The 16,730-nt window shown below is 39.7% G+C and overlaps 1 long non-coding RNA gene across 1 annotated transcript in view; it reads left to right on the plus strand.

Annotated features, from left to right (window-relative positions):
* Positions 1–5,671, plus strand: part of LOC134400241 (uncharacterized) — a 338,732-nt gene extending 333,061 nt beyond the window's left edge. Inside the window, exon 4 of the long non-coding RNA XR_010025570.1 lies at positions 5,597–5,671. This is a non-coding gene — a long non-coding RNA (uncharacterized LOC134400241). The remainder of the gene's footprint in view (positions 1–5,596) is intronic.
* The last annotated feature ends 11,059 nt before the right edge of the window (positions 5,672–16,730 follow it).

Consider the following 16,730-nt stretch of genomic DNA (forward strand, 5'->3'; position numbering starts at 1 on the left):
TGCAGCCATAACAGCTACTATGCATAGATGTACTAACAAGACTTTGCTTTTGATTAGTGAGAAGCTGTCGTTTACAGGATTGATTTGTTGACACACTCCTAACTCACATTAATAACCTCAATGTAATACTCTGTTCTGATGAAGATGAAGCCATACTTTCAATTTCAGTTGCACTACTATTTACTGTAAAGGCTGAATCAGGAGAGTTGATTGCTCCACCAGATGGCAGTAAGCTTCCATCTACCCCAACAAAAACAGTGACACTTGGATTCCATCTTTCATGGAGATTCTATTAGCAAAACTATGCAGGTTCATGGCAGAATTTGTAGGTGATAACTGTTTTCTCACAAGAAGAACAAGAAGCCACTACATGCATGACATTTTTATTACACAGAGATAACCTATGTAGGAACATATCTGTATGCCCTCATTTCTGTGCTATTTTGTTATGTTACATTTTGGAAAGTGAATGGCATACAAATTTACACAGGATTATGAAAACTATCCTATAGATATTCTGTACCATATTTTAGCTACCTTAACTGTATGTACAAAAAAGGGTAATTGGGCCTTGTGTTTTTTGCGTTTGAATGTGATCTATCTATTGTGCAATATGAAAAGCAGCTATTTAAAAAAAAAACACGCACACAAATGACTGACTTTCCTAGCAATCTGGCTAAACTTAATTTTAGTGGTCTGGTTAATGCGTATCTTCATGTTTCAGAGATTTAGACCATCTAGGGGTATGTCTATACAGCTTCTTTACCCCAACCTAAATGCGCATGTTCACATTTTAGGACACATGACGCAGCCGTCCGGGTTTTTAATGCGATAATGCACATATTCATAGTTGCGATTTACCCCGACTTTGGGATCAACATCTGCGTTTGTACCGCATTAGAGTTATGTGTCTTTGGTGGAGTAATACAGCATTTTGATATGTGGTATGTAAAACAGGCCTAACATAGCCTGGAACATATCTGGACAGAGCAAGAGCAAATTCAAAACTTAGAATGATACATTCCACCAATTAGCTGGCATACTTTGCAGTTTAGGTTCTCTTATTGCCAACTGTGTGATATCTTGCATGCTTTGATTTCACACATAAAAATAAGGACACTCCCTTGCGGGAATTTCTGAGTGGGTCTGGGATGCAGTCCAGAAGCCCAGAGTGGAATGCCCAATGGTGGGGGTAAGGACAGTGCCATGCAAATCAGGACCACAAGCATTCCTCCAGCAGAAGCTAATGCAGCCCATATCACCACTTTTAGTGGACTAATAGGTACTAATAACTACCACAGAACTACAGTTATGGTATAACAGTGGTAGAAGGATTGATTTATTCCACTTTTCCACATTATTTAAATATGGTAAGGAAACCTCACATTTCATTTGATGATCATGGAAATATTCAAAGTTAAATAATCCAGAAGAAAGAAGTACGTTTGATACAGGATTCAGGGGAAACCACCTTTTACCACCCCATGTTAATATACTTTAATCATTTTGCTCACTTGTACAATATGGTGGCCACTTCTGTATCACTACAAAAGAGGACCACATTTACAAAAAATGTGCATGTGATGATTCATCTGTATAAATGCAAATTTAGACATAATTATTATAATTTCAACAGAAATACAATGCATCTTACCAGAGTGGGGAAGAGTGTGACCTGTGCAGTCTGCTGTCTAGCTGCTGTTGATGGGCAGCTTCAAGGCCTCTGCTCTCCCTTCTTATATATCTTTTTTTATTTTTAAACAGGACTTAACGGAAGGTTTTCAGATAGAGGACAACCTTTAAATAAAGAACTGTCCTCTGCAACTTTAAACACATGGCCACCCTAGTTATGGCTCTTGTGATTTGAATTGAGAACACATCTTAAAGCAATGCTGGAAAAAGTATTTTGAATTTTTAAGCAGAAGAGAAATAAGTGTTGAGGAACCTGGGACTTCACTAGAAGCTTTTCGTTTCTTCAACGTTAACTCTTCCCCCACCCCAAAAAATAAACCCCATTTTCGTTCCCTTGGCAAAATCTTTTCTTTTTCAATTTATTCCTTCTTCTAACAGTCTTGTCTAATTCTTCAAAGGCTCTTGTCTTCTAACAGTTTTGACTGATTTCCTGATCTGATTTATATTTTCACTTTTTTTTTTTTTTTTTTTTTGTATAGAAAGATTTTTCCCCCCACAGATGTATTATTTTAACATAGCGGATATATGTGTAGTATCTGCCTGCCTGCCAAATTTGACTTTCAGGAGCCCACACAAGTTCTAATTAGCACCATGTGGTCACATATGGAATGTCTTAAAATAAACATTATTTGTGCAATAATTATTTAAGTGGATTTTATAGCATTCCTGATTAAAACATCTGCGCATCATTTTTACCTTGGAATACACCATCTTTTGTTCTGATTAAACCAACTTATGTTTATGTATATAATTGTCCTCTAATGTTTATCAGATATTGCAGAGAGATAACTTTTTAAAAGAAAGTTTATCCCCCAAAGTAAATTTTGCTGATTATTTCTCTGGTCTTAAGAAGTATTATTCATGTAAAGATGAAATGTTTCCTTAATCTAAGCACAGACCATCACTGTTATTCATTAAAATTATCCATTAAAAGTGCAATATTTCAATATGCTTGACAGGATGTTAGTTTTAGCTGTCACTGATATGTGCATGAAAAACACTAGATGCAGCCTATATAGATATCCACTTACCCGCCCAGCCAACGGTTTGGGCAGGAAGCGGCCATTGGGAGAGGGGTGGAGCAGGAGGAAGACTGCTCACGTGGCTCAGGAATGTGAGCCACATGAGACGGAGGCGGGGCCGCAGCTATAAAAGGCTGCACGCCCCGAGGCTCAACCTCTTTCGTTTTCGGCTCCCTCCCTCCCTCCCTCCCTCCCGTTACTAGTATGGGAATAGCCAGTCGCTCCCTTTGGAGGGAGGGCTAAGTAGGAATTTTTACTCCTAGGTTTTTGCCTACTTCATACTGGTGGCGTTATGGCAGTCTGAGTCTTGTAAATAAGTTAATTTGTGGCAGGGAATGTGCAGGTGTTGTAGGGTGATCCCCCCCCACACACTTACAAAGTGTCCCACAAGCAAGAAGCTGGAGTTCCGGCTTTTGGCTTGGCAGAGTAGCTCGCCCTTTAAGACAGGCAAGCAGCCTGAGCTTAGGTTTAATTCCCGCACTTTCACACGCAGATCCAGGGAGGGATAGATTAAGATTATTATTTAATAAAGAGGCCCTAGTTAACCCAAGCTCTGGTGTCTATGTCTTTTTTCCATGCTTCCACCTACACTCACAAATATCATGCTCATGCATACTATCATAAGAAAGAAATTATAGTCCATATCTTCACAGTGTTAAATTCCTTTGTCTCTATTTTGGAGAAAGTGCCAAGTGTTAATTTGCTTACATCATCAACAACACAAGAAAAGCTTTGCCATCTTCTTTTAAGCAAAATAAATTTTGCTTACTTTAGGGCAAAATCCTACATACGTTTAGGCAAGGGTGGGGAAATCTTACAACTCGTAGCATTCCTCAGCCAGCCGTACTAGGAATTGTATGACTTCCTTCTGTCTAAACATGCATAGGATTGCATTCTATCTATAGTATCTGTACAGTCTGTCAAATTCTACAGAGCTGCTCCGAAACACTACGGAACCCAATCTCTACAGATTTGAATGCAAATGGAGTCATGATAGCCAAAGGTTCAAAAAGATATAAATTCCTCAGTGTTCTACTTCTTCCCCTCCCCCCTCCCCTTATTATCAAAATTGCTCTCACTTTCAATGTGATATATGCACTTCTAAAGAGAAACTATAAAATTAAGTCAAGGCTGGTAAGTATTGCTGGCATTAATATTGAAGTTGACGCTAATGAAAATGCTCCTTTAGGATATGCAATAAATCATCTGTATCCTTAGCACTGCAGGGATAGAATGGGGTATATCTAACGGTGTCATTCCAGTAGCACAAAGCTTCTCCTACTTTTATCCTTGTGCAAGTGTCAAATCCAACATCTGTGCTAACTCTTTCACAATTTATTAGAGTATGCTAAGTGTTGCTAAAGCTACATGCACTAGCTGTGTCACTAGTGCTTGCACAGATGCTAGCAGAACATGTAACCACTAGTAGAATGTCAAGTCTTATACTTTTCCCACTAGTGTTATGTTTGATAAAACCAACTGTTCTTTATTTTTTGGGGAAAGTTATTGGACATTGCATTTGAACAAAAACAAACACAGTAAACTGTGTTTGAACATCACAATAAGCCTTAGGCCATGGCTAGTTGAGAGGGGTAGAAGGGCGATGAACTCGCAATTTTATGATCGCAAGATTGTCGCCCTGGTTTACATGCAGCGCACAACATTGTTTACTGCTGCCACCTGCTGAGTGGGAGGACTGTAGAGGGAGGAGGAGCAAGGGTGCTGAAAATAAGCTATGCACAGTAGCTTATTTGCCCAATCGCATGGAGGATACATTAGTTTATAAGCCACCATGGCTTGAAGTGACTTATGGACCCGCTTAGAAAGACTCTGGAGCTTTTCTTTTAACACTGTTATATTTATTTATTTATTGTGGAATGTATCAACTTTCTATCATTCAGATTAACACTTCTTATGATGTGCATGTTTGTGAACTCTCTTCCTCTCTACTCATACTGAGATTAGTGGATATTTCTGCATATTCTTAATATAAAGAAAATGCTTGCTATACCCTTTTGGTGCTACTATCATGCACACTTTAATAAAGTATAACAGTGATTGAAACATGTACATATGTTATGTCATATGCTGTTGTAGAGGATACTGTATTCCAGTAAAGCTGGGAAATGTGAGGCACCTGAGCACATGGCAAGAGCCCACATCTTGCCATATTTTGATCCCTCTGAAAGGGATGTAGCCTGGACTTCACCCCATATAGTACATTACCCCAGTATGTGTGCTGCAGAAATTCCTACATCCAAGAATAATGTAAGAAGATAAACAGTGATGCTAAAAATGTCTAATTTTGGATAGATGTGGAAATTGTTAAGTAATGCCATTACAACATACAACCATATAGATGTGTTCAACAGTGACTAACTATAGAGGAGCTTGGGGGCTGCTTGCTTCTCTAGTAGCAAGAATATAGTCATGCTTTTACAAGCCATTAAGGTAATTTACTGGGCTGATTAACACCATGTCTGCATGAGCACAGAGGGCATTTATAATAACTCCTGGGTATTTGCTAATATAGAAACATAGGTATTTGATGAGAAACATTTTGGCATTAGAAAATGCAATATGCTGAACAACTATTAGTAGATATGTTTTCAAAAGAGTTCTTAAATGGTCATAGCCATTATATGATTATAGCATTAATATTTTAATTGAAAAAAGTGTTAGGAATCATGTAACTTAATATATGAGCTTTATCTTCTACAAAATGCACAATTGTGCATCATAACTACAGTACATTTTTTCTTTATAAAGCTTTTATGCAGTGGTTTTTATATGTAGGTTCTGTGCACATACATTGTTATACTTTTTAATGTTTGGTGGCTATAAATGTTAATTGAACATTTTTATTTTTTACTCTTTAACAGGGAAATTTTGAGGAGTCTTGCATTTCTAATCCTCCAGTCACTGATATCTTTGGGTGTTGAAAATAGAAAATTGGTAAGTTGCTTACCATATGTTTTTCATTACTATTTAATATTATACTAGTTGAAAGATTCATCAGTTGTGGTATGAAATGATGATTGCCAAAGTTATGTGGAAGTGCTTTCTTATCCCAAAGAACAACCAATTAAACTTGGGAAAACAAGGAGGGGGTCTACACATTGCTTTTACAGTCATTGAACGTTTTGTTTTTGAACGATTTAAAACATAGCAGTTTTTAAAACGTTTACTTACTTTTCTCTTTCCGTGGGAATGCATTCCTTTTGGCCACACTAAGAAAAGAAATCCATTTGCTCTATTCTGCCAATTTCTCCTCCCACTTCCTCTTCTCTCAGAGACAATCCTCCACCTACAAACAATCCAGCAAGCAGCCTCCCAAAAGTGAAACTGGAAGTGTCTGCAAAAAAGAGGCTTGAAAAAAAAAAGGCTCTAACTTTGGGTGCGGAAATTACATAAACATGCCCCCAGGAATGTGATTGGCTAATTAAGAACTACAGGAAATCCATTTAATATGATGAAATCAGCCACATCATAACAAATAGAACGACTTATTTCAGAGAAGTTCAAAATAAAAACCAGAGAACAGACAACAATAAAACGTCACAAACTGAACGTCATGTGGTGAAATACTACCAAACACACACTTAAAAATGGTAAGACACGTTCTAACTTGACTAGTGTAGATCCCCTCAAGGTCAGTGTGTCAATGTCAGGTCAGAACTAGCAAAGGCCAAAGTAGGTAAGGATTAGATGTTAAATTTGAAATGTTTGGTGTTGAAGACATATGAAACTGGAAGAAGATATGTTTTGTTTGGACAATATTCAGTTCTGTAGAGCACCATTAAACTAAGACAAATGGTGATGAAAAGTTGATGGAGGCATTTGAGTTTGGGAGTGTATAAAACAGTATTATTAGGTGGATACTGAGCACAGCATTGCAATAAAACATGCTTTCCTTTTAGGACGGTGAGCCTCACAAAGCTCCATTAGGAATAGTCATAATAACAATATCTGAGAATTACTGTATTACAAAAATGTTGGGCTATGTTGGGATCCTATTTTACTTCTGAGAGTTTGCTAAGTTTGGTTTTATTTCAGGACCAGCTCATTGGTTGGCACTATATGGTTCCTCTAATGGGGTTAAATTCAGGTGATGTGGACAAGTTACTCTTAACATCATTTGTCCTCCCTGTTTTTAATTCAGAGAATTTAATAAAGAAAGTAGATGGATCTTATATTTTTCCAGTCCTTGCATGTTTATTGATAACATGGGCATTTTAAATTGCATTAGTGATGATGACTATGGAACAAAGGGATTTTAGTTAATGGAGCATGAGCTTAGATTTGTATGCATGGAGATGAGGCAGTGCTCCTCTTAAAAATAGTAGGATAGTCTACTCTACTATAACCATTCCATTCCTAAAGTTAGAATATATTACATATTTACTATGTTTAGTCTTACTGCTTTTCTGTAAGAATATTAAGGTAATTTCCTCTGAGTGTTCCCAGACCAGACAGAGGTCCCTGCTTATAATTATTATAGCTTTGTAGGAATATTTTTTATAACTGCAGTCAATATAGCTGGCAAAAGAATTTTTTTCTTGTCTGCCTATAATTAGAAGCTGGAATTGATTATACATATTTTCTGGTCATCTGCAAAATTCACTGCAGTTTCATATTGCTTGGTGCCATTTTTGCATTGTACCAATGACAAAATAGCCCTCTCTTTTGCTAATGAAATCATAGGGTGTGTTTTTCAACTCAATTATTGATTGAAGTCCATGAAACCCTGCCTGAAAATCTAGTATTTAACTGGAATGTAGGTCAGGTTAATTTTCTATTGAGTATATATTGCTCATATTTTATCTACAAAAGAGAAATGTAGTTTAGTTAGCAATATCTATATTTCTTAGAAGTAAGTGTGTAAAGGGATGTATGGGGAATTCATTTTAGTTGGTATTTTAGCAGAATTTAACCAGTTTGGACTTCCCGGAACTAAACGTAGTTTTGAACACAGTCAGAATTCATACATTTAAAGGCTTGTGATACAATTTGCAGAAGAATAAAATCTGTTCAGAAATGTGTATAACTGAAAAATGTGCATGGGAAATGTATACTTTTGAAATATGTGCACACACATGCTTTAATCAACAGGACAAAAATGTATACATTTCAAAAATGTGCATAATCGATGCATATATTTAGAATAATGTACACTCTTTTTTGTGCAAAAATCTCCAAATCTTGCAATTTGATTTGGACAAGTGTTGAAATGAGTATCAAGGTGGAATTCATAGAACCTCGACAAGCTTGGGTTTTGCTGATTGGCATATCCCTACGAATGAATCATTTATTGCATGTCATACTGTTTTAAGTGGGACAGTCTGTCATAAGTAATGCATTAAGAGTTTCGAACTTCCATATCTGTGACATAAACATTATCAAATTATTCTCAAATGTATATTTGGCTGCAATATTTTGACAATCTACTTTGTAAAAACACCCTATGACGACAAAGCCAATTGTCTGCTTTGTACCGAAGGCAAGTCAATGAAGCTATTATACACAAAGTCAGGGTTTGTCTAGCTAACCCAAAATTGCTAGCACCTTCCCAGTCTCTCACACAAATGCTTTCTCATCATCTGCTACCTGATCTGTTTGTTGGAGATTTCAGAGCTTGAACCCAGGACTTTGTTTAGGTGACACATGTGTTCTACCATTAAATTAATACCACCCATGTTTCAGCAATATGCATGCACAGCAGTTTTACTCCTTGTCTCCCTATGTGTGGTGATCCCAACCTGAATCAGATAATAGGTGCCTGTCTACACTTAATAAAAAGATAACCCCAAGCTACATACTATGCATTTAGTGTTAACTTTTGGGTGACCATATGAAGAGGAGGACAGGCATGGGATAGCCAAGTTATTCCCAACTCTCTGTTAATGCTTCATCCAGAGCCAAACTACATGTTAACTAGGGTGACCATATGAAGAGGAAGACAGGGCCCCTGTACCTTTAACAGCTGAATAGAAAAGGAAATTTCAGCAGTTGTCATTTCTAAGCATGAGGCACTTGGTGAAATTCCCTCTTCATCACAATAGTTAAAGCTCTAACAGTATAGCTTGAGTGACCAGATACAAGGAGCTGCAAGGCTCCTGCAGCTTTAACTGTTGTGATGAAGAGGGAATTTCACCAGGTGCTGCATGCATACCAATGACACCTGCTGAAATTCCCTTTTCTATTTAACTGTTAAAGATACAGGGGCCCTGTCCTCCTCTTCATATGGTCACCTAGGGCCTTGCTAGACGAGGCCTTAGTGCGCTGTGAGGCCCGGTTTCCCTGCTGTGCGTCCAGACGACGCACAGGGGAATCCGGGGTCAAGGCACGCTGAAACCTCCCTTAACGTGCCATAAGCGAAGTCGCTTATGGCGCGCCTTAACGTCTAGCAAGGTCCGTGGCTTTTTGCAGCTACTCGGGGGAGATAAGGGGGGGAAGGCCGGACCAGCAGGAGGGGGGGGGGAAGCTGGACATCAGGGATGGGATGGGGCCGAGGGACAGACAACCAGGGATGGGATGGGGGCGAGGGACAGACAACCAGGGATGGGATGGGGGCGAGGGACAGACAACCGGGGATAGGATGGGGCTGAGGGATGGACAACTGGGGATGGGATGGGGGGAGGGATGGATAATTTTAGAAAAAAAAACCACTTACCTTCTCCGGAGTCTTCGGGGCGCACGTGGCCCCTTTAACAACAACAGCAACAAAAATGGCCGACGCTGCAGGGCTTCCGTAGTCCCTGCGTGTCGGCTGTCTAGGAGACGGGGCGGCGCGTGCTAAAGTTAGCATGCCATCGCCCCGCCTCCCTGCCGGCTTATCCAGCTGGGTCTAGCAAGGCCCCTACTTAACATGTAGTTTAGTTCTGGGTGAAGCATTAACAGAGAGGTGGAAATAACTTGGCTATCAGGTGCACCTCAATTCCATGGTAGAACAACGAAACACTTTATCTTGCTCTTCGATAACACAATCAATGAGAAATGATGATAACAATGATTGCTGTAATGCAATGTATTTGGGGCTGCCCTGGAAGGCCATTCAGAACTGCTAGGATGCAACAATACAGTTTCTGTCTAGACTAGAGCTAACTGCTGGTTTCGTATAGATTTTCATAAACTTCACCAGTTGCCAGTTTGTTTCTAAGCTAAATTAAAGGTGCTGTACAGTGCAATCCTATTCATGAATACTTTGAAGTAAGCCCTTTTGAATTCAATGGCACTTACTTCCAGGAAGATGAGTACAGAATTGGAGCCTCAAATAACTAACTGGCCTGATTCAGGGATACATACCTTAGGGACCATCTGTCTGATAACACACACACTCCCCAAGATGTTAAGCATATCACCAGCTTCATTAGAGATATTTTCATCCATTAGGAACAGGGCATGTTCTGTGGTTTACTTGCATTGTTGAATCCCTTAATTAGGGATTTCCATCCTACCAATACTACTGCAGTCTTTAGAAGTTTATTAAAAATGTTATTTGTTTTATCAGGCTTTTTGAGAAGTTCTGACTGAATCCGTTTGCTGCTCTTTTAAATTTTGAAGTATATTCCCTGGATTTATTGATAATTTTAATTATTGTTTGGTGATTTTTTTTACCATTAAAAGTGACTTTGAAGTCCTTTTGTTAGGCAGAAAGGCAGCCTAACACTTTGAAAAAACACATGAAAGAAAGAAAGAATATGGATAGGGAGAGGAAAGCAGTGTAGACTTCCTTTGTAGGGGCAATAAGAAAATTTACAAGTACCAATAAACCTAATTGCAGGTACATAATTTTATGGTTGCCGTAGTCCTATGCTAATGAATTATGTGATGTGAAAAACAATTAACGGCAAAGGCATTTCAAATGAATTGACTTTCTGCTTTAAATTATGTTGTTTATTGGCTCTCTGAGAGTGAAATATAGATTACATGAGCACTAGATTTTCCCCTTATTTAGCTAATAAATCAAATCAATATTTTTCATTGTAATATATATATATATATATATATATATATATATATATATATATGCATGCCATTCTGCCACACCCAGCACATCCTGGGTGTGGGGAAGCATTTGTGAGCAGGGGAAAAATAGAGATGAGCCCTTCCGCTATTGGCTCTGAGTAGTTGGTGCCACCAAGTGGGGAGGGGTATAATGCTGGCCTACAAAGAGGCACCTCCCCCTCCCACTTTCCTTCTTGTTCACACAGCTCCCTCCCTCCCTCCCTTCCTGTATGCAGTGTGAGTTCTCTGGTCGCCATTCGGGGCCAAGCAGGAATTTTTTGCTCATGTTCTAAATTGTTCATGAGGGTTTTTTTGCCTGTTCCACACTGTAAGACAGCCTGGGAGTATAAATAGGTTGATTTGGCATTGCTTATTAATTTGGTCACATTTGATGATAGGCAGGAAGGAACGGGCATCCAGAGGGATTTTGTAATGGTGAGCATTCACAGGCACTGTTGCAGTGACTGGTAATTCCTGAGGGCTCCCAGTGTTGAGCCCCATGGCCGGGCTGGGAGATAAGGGTTACCTCTGAGGCCAACCTTTCTCACCCACCTTGAGCCTTGTGGCCTGGGTTGGGGTGACACCAGAAGGTCTCCCTACCCCAAAAGGGCCAGCCTGTGGGAGGGCGAACTGTACAGCTCCAACCCACGGGACATGAATAGCTTGCCCTACTCAGAAAGGTCTGAAAACCAGGCCAGACTGGATGCCCTTTAGGTTCCCCCTTTGCAGATCTTTAATAAAATGTGGCCCTGTTTAAACCCAATGTTCTGTGTGTCATTTCTTTATTACTGACCTCTGTCTTACAAAGCACATACACAGTCTGTGTAACACAGAGTGCCTATATGGAGTGGACAAATTTAGTGTTGTCATTAGCCCTGCTTATATCAAATGTTTCTGAACAGTTTACTTTATTTAAATTGGGCACAACTTAGTAAAATGAAGTCTATGAAATTCTGCAGTCTACAGAACTACAAGAAAAGCAAGCAAAGAGACATATATCCCTAAACAATCAATTAGCTTCAGAATAAGTTAAAAACAACTCACCCTGTTTTTTAGATGACTGTAAACTAATTTAATTGCATGACTGTAAGCTAATTTAAATGATGGTGAGGATTTATTCATAGTCATCCCTAAATATCTTAAACACAGGGTGGATTATTTTTTTACCTATTCTGAAGATAATTCATTGTTTAGGACTAAATATCTCTTTGCCCACATATGAATACTGAATAAATCTGATTTTCTGATTCCGTATATATATATATATATATATATATATATATATATATATATATATTCATTTAAAAGCCAAGGCATTGGCCCTCTGATTACATGGCTTGAAAATACTCAAGTGTGTTGGAGTTCCCTTTTTTCCTTTCCAAAAAGACATGTTGGGGAAAAGTAGAGGAAATGCGTTAGTCTGGATTCCTGTCTAGATAACAGCAGTTTTAAATGAAGGGCTCTATCACACCTACTCCCCCCCCCCGATTTTCCTTCTGCAATTTCTAGCTCCATTTCATTAGCATGTCAAGCTAATGGCCCCTCTGTGGTATCGTCCTAAGCTGATGACGATACTTGTCTGTTCTTCCACTCCACCATGCCCCACCCCACCCCACCCCGCTCCTTCTCCTGTCACCTCCAGTTCATTGGCTGTAACATTGTGATGTGTGTGGGCTTACCCCCCTCACTCTGGCTTTGTTGTCTAGAAATTTACCAATTTAATGTTTCATCAGCTGGGCTCCATTTCTGCAGGCAATGAGAGTGGGATTGAACCAGTAAAAGTCCATTCAACCAACTCAGCACAAGTCCATTGATTCAACACAGTGCTGGTGGAGGAGAACTGCCCTGCCCTCCCTTTTTCATCAGCAAGTTCTCCATTCAAAGCACACACCCCCAACAAAGGAAATGGCGAGAGGACAGCATTACACAGGGGCTGAAGGGTGCTTTAATTCCATTTGGGTGAAATAATCCAGACTTTACCCACTCTAGGAAAACATGAAAAAGGGAGGGGAAGAGGCGGGGTGTCTGCAGTGCAGGCACAGCATCATCTGAGCGCTGTGCTGCGAAACTGCAAACCAGGCATGACCACAGAGTGTGATAACATGCTGGTGTGATACAGCCCAAAGTGTGGCTAATGAAGTACAACACTGTGAATAACTATTTATGCCAAGTTAAACTGAAACTATTATTGATTAATGTGTTTCCTTTAGGATAGAGTTGTAAGTCCCTTTTGTGAGATAATTGTCCCTTTATTTTGGTGACATATTGGGGAACAAATGAACAGGGCTAGGGCAATATACCTTATTTTGCTAAGCTGCTAGAAGAGAAGAATTGAGAGATGTCTTATAGGGAGATGCAGGGATAAATTCAAGGGCATGGAAATTGTATTCTGATATCTCTGCATAGTTTACTCCATATAATCAATCATATAGCCCAGGAGAGCAGAAAAGAAACTAAAAGTAAACTGAGGAGCTGTACAAGGTACACACAAACTACAAATCTATTTGTAGTTATTTAGGTCTTCTCTGGCCAACACCGACTGAGGGAATGGGATAGAAGATGGCTTCTATGCCTATAGGAGCCTACTTTCTCTTTAACGTTTTCAAAAACACTTTGTATGCCAGGGGAAGAAGCAGACTCTCTGTAAAATGATTCTTTGGCACATTAATCAACTTGAGTAGGGTCACATTCTTGCCCAAGTATAAGGCTGATCCAAAGGTATTTTATTCCTAGACAGAAATGTGATTTTATAATTCCTCCTGCTTTTTAAGCGTATACCTAACTGTCCTTCATTTTTCTGCTCAACAACAGATAAATGGTGCTGTTTTTCGATGGGGCACTGAAACCTAAGAAAACTCATAATTTCCTCCTCCATAATCATCTTGGTGTTCAGAGCCATTGCCCCACCTTGCTTAGGGACACTGGCTAGCAGTCCCCAAAGTTTTACTGCTGAGGAAATTGCCTGATAGACAGTACTGCAATAGAAATAGTTACAGAGAAGTTCTCTCTGCATTCCAAGTGGCTTTTCCCCCATCTCCTCTAGCTTTGCTGAATGACATGTTTTCAGGGGCAGATAACAACAGTGCCATCACTATATGATATATGAGTAGCAATATCTATGCATATGGCTTGTATTGCAAGCTTCTGACTTTGGCAACATAATTCACAAATAAGATTACTCCAATGAATCTGCAAACTCAGGATGCAGGTTTTGTATGTAATGCAAGAATTAGGACCTATATTTGTAGGTTTAACACAAACAAATAAAAAACTTATTTATGCAGGAGACTACTAGAATAGGTTGCTGACAATGGAAGGTTTATTAATAATTTCACAGCTCATAGCAAAAAAAATTGAGCCTTTGCTGCTTCAGAAAAGATACATACAACTATTTTCCACATGAAGACACCATGATAAAAAGAAACCAATTCTAAATTTGATCTACTTCCGTCTGTGCTGTCCAGGTCGTTATATGAACCACCATGGACTAAATTTAACTTTTGGCATAGCTTTTTTCTGCAGTTGTAAGTAACACACTGGGCTGGTTTGTGCGATCAAGCAAGCCACCATGGTTTAAATTAGGCCTTAGCTAGACCTACCTCATAGTCCGTGATGCAGGAGGGAAGATCTCGCGTTGTGATTAATGCGAGATCCCTCCTTCGTTTACACGTGAGGTGTGATGACCTCAGGAGGAGAGGCATTGCGCCTGCCTTTTTTTTAAAAAAAGAAGGAGTGCATGAATGCTCGTGCGCTCAAGGTAAGTTTTTTTAAAATTTTAATTACTTTTCCCACTCCCCCCACCCTACCCCCAATGGGTGCAGTGCTCCTGACGAGCGTTGCGCCCCATGCATGGCGCACAGCTCCAAACTCTGTGTGAAGAATCGTGTGAAGCTGGGTCAAACTGCGGCAACGGGCCACACGTTCCGCGGTCTCGGGCTTAGCCTGGGACCATGGAAAAAGTGGGCCCAAAGGGGAGGGCTCTGTCCTGGGGCAAGGGAGGGATGATCCCTCCCTGATCCTGGGATCCCCTGTGCGTCATGTGGATGCGCAGGGACAATCCCGAGGTTCGCCCCAGGATAAAGCCCAGTCTAGCTAAGGCCTGAGTCACAGTAGCTTGTGGCACATGCCAGGCGGCATTAGCCTAATTACCTATCTCAGGGGGTTATCATGTTGTCTGAACCTGTATGCCATTCTTTCTTTGAGGGGGGAGACCCTCAAACAATCCAACAACAGGTCATGTGTTATTTGAGGGTTGTTTGGATGCCACAACAACCTGCGCTGGGGCGGGTAATTAGGCTAATGGTGCCCAGTGCCCCAGAATTAAACAAGCCACCCTGGCTTTTAAAAAGCTATGGTAGCTTGCTTTAATTGTGCAAACCAGGTCAATGACATGGTTGAGACTTTGACAATGACAATTGTGTGCCAATCTTCAGGGCTCAGGACGTCACCTCTGTTTGCTACTTTGACCTTGCATTAGTGTGCGCAACTTTGTTATACTCCCACTGTTTCTTTGCTTAAATATTTATCTGGGGTAATAACAATAATTATAAAACATTAAGCTAGCATCTGTTAGAAGACATATTTTTTTGTTGCTGACAAATTCAATTAAAGGTATTGCTACCTAAACCGATCAAAACAACAGGTAGCCTGGAAAAGGTCAGTACTAAGTTATTGTTCCCGATAATAATTTCCCAAGCCATTAAGTCTATAAAATTATGGGATTCACTTTCAAATGAAAATTAAATTATAGAATATAGTGCTCTGATCAGTTTATGGATATTCTGGCGCATGAAGTGCAACTTCTCTTCCAGGAAAAGGCTGTTGCTAACAATGTCTATGATGAGACAATATAACTAGAGATTTAATTCTGAAGATAAAATGTAGATAATCTCTCATGTTCAGCTACTATAGCTCATGTCCTGAAAACTTTTCAATAGATCTTGAAAATGTTAAGTTATAAACTAAGGGCTAGTGCAATAGTGTTAATTTATAACCTTATTTGTTTTTTTAAAAATCCTTTCCTTTCCTTTCCATATTGTCATTGCATATTAATGAGACAGGTCCAGACATGAAGAACAGAAATATAAAAAGTAAAAGTATCACTTTAGGGCATTAGGAACTCGTAAATTTCTATACCTAAAAAAATCTCATTCTGTTTATAAGATGTTTGTATAGTCAGGAGTAGAATATTAATAAATGTAATGTAGTTTGAAACATAGTTCAAACCATAAGATACTGTAATATATGAAGAGAGGTTCACAGTTTTCTGATATTCTTCATAGAGTTGGGCCAAAATTGGTTAGAAAATACTTTTTGATAACTATTCTGAGAATGTTCTTGTTCAAGCTCCACCTGAAATGCTGGAGAATTAATTACACACACAGGGAGAGACATACGCCACATACACAAATATGATTTGAGTCCCCACCCCCACCCCCAATACACACATACTGCCTCTGAACAGTATAGTGAATTTTGGATTCAACTGTGGAGCCAGTTTTATTATTGTTTAATATTGTTGAAGGAATCAGTTTGCTTTGATATTGCTCATTCCAGTTCTTTAGAAGTGGTACCATCACTGGCACTAACTGATGTTAAAACAGCATAATTTTACATGGGTATCACATACTTTGTCAAATGCTAGACTGTAATCCAGGGCATATTCAAGCTTCCATGATCTACTTTTCTTCTTCTTTTTAACTAGAACCTCAGGGCATGTCTAGACCTGGCAATATCCCTGGGATCATCCCTGTGCATATACATGATGCACAGGGCATCCCGGGGGCAGGGAGGGATGATACCTCCCTTCCCCCAGGATAGCCAGGACAGCTTTAATCCCAACTTTTCCCACAGTCTCGGGATCGTCCTGAGACTGCTGGACGTGTGGGCAGCTGTCCCAGTCTCTTCCTGGCTCCTTGCGAGTAAACGCGAGGAGCCAGGAACTGGGCATGGGGCACGGAGCTCTTCAAAAGCTCTGTGCCCATTGGGGGTGGAGCGGGATCTTTTTAA

This window comes from Elgaria multicarinata, chromosome 6 (genome assembly GCF_023053635.1).
Source record: "Elgaria multicarinata webbii isolate HBS135686 ecotype San Diego chromosome 6, rElgMul1.1.pri, whole genome shotgun sequence".
In the NCBI taxonomy this organism is placed as follows: Eukaryota; Metazoa; Chordata; class Lepidosauria; order Squamata; family Anguidae; genus Elgaria; species Elgaria multicarinata.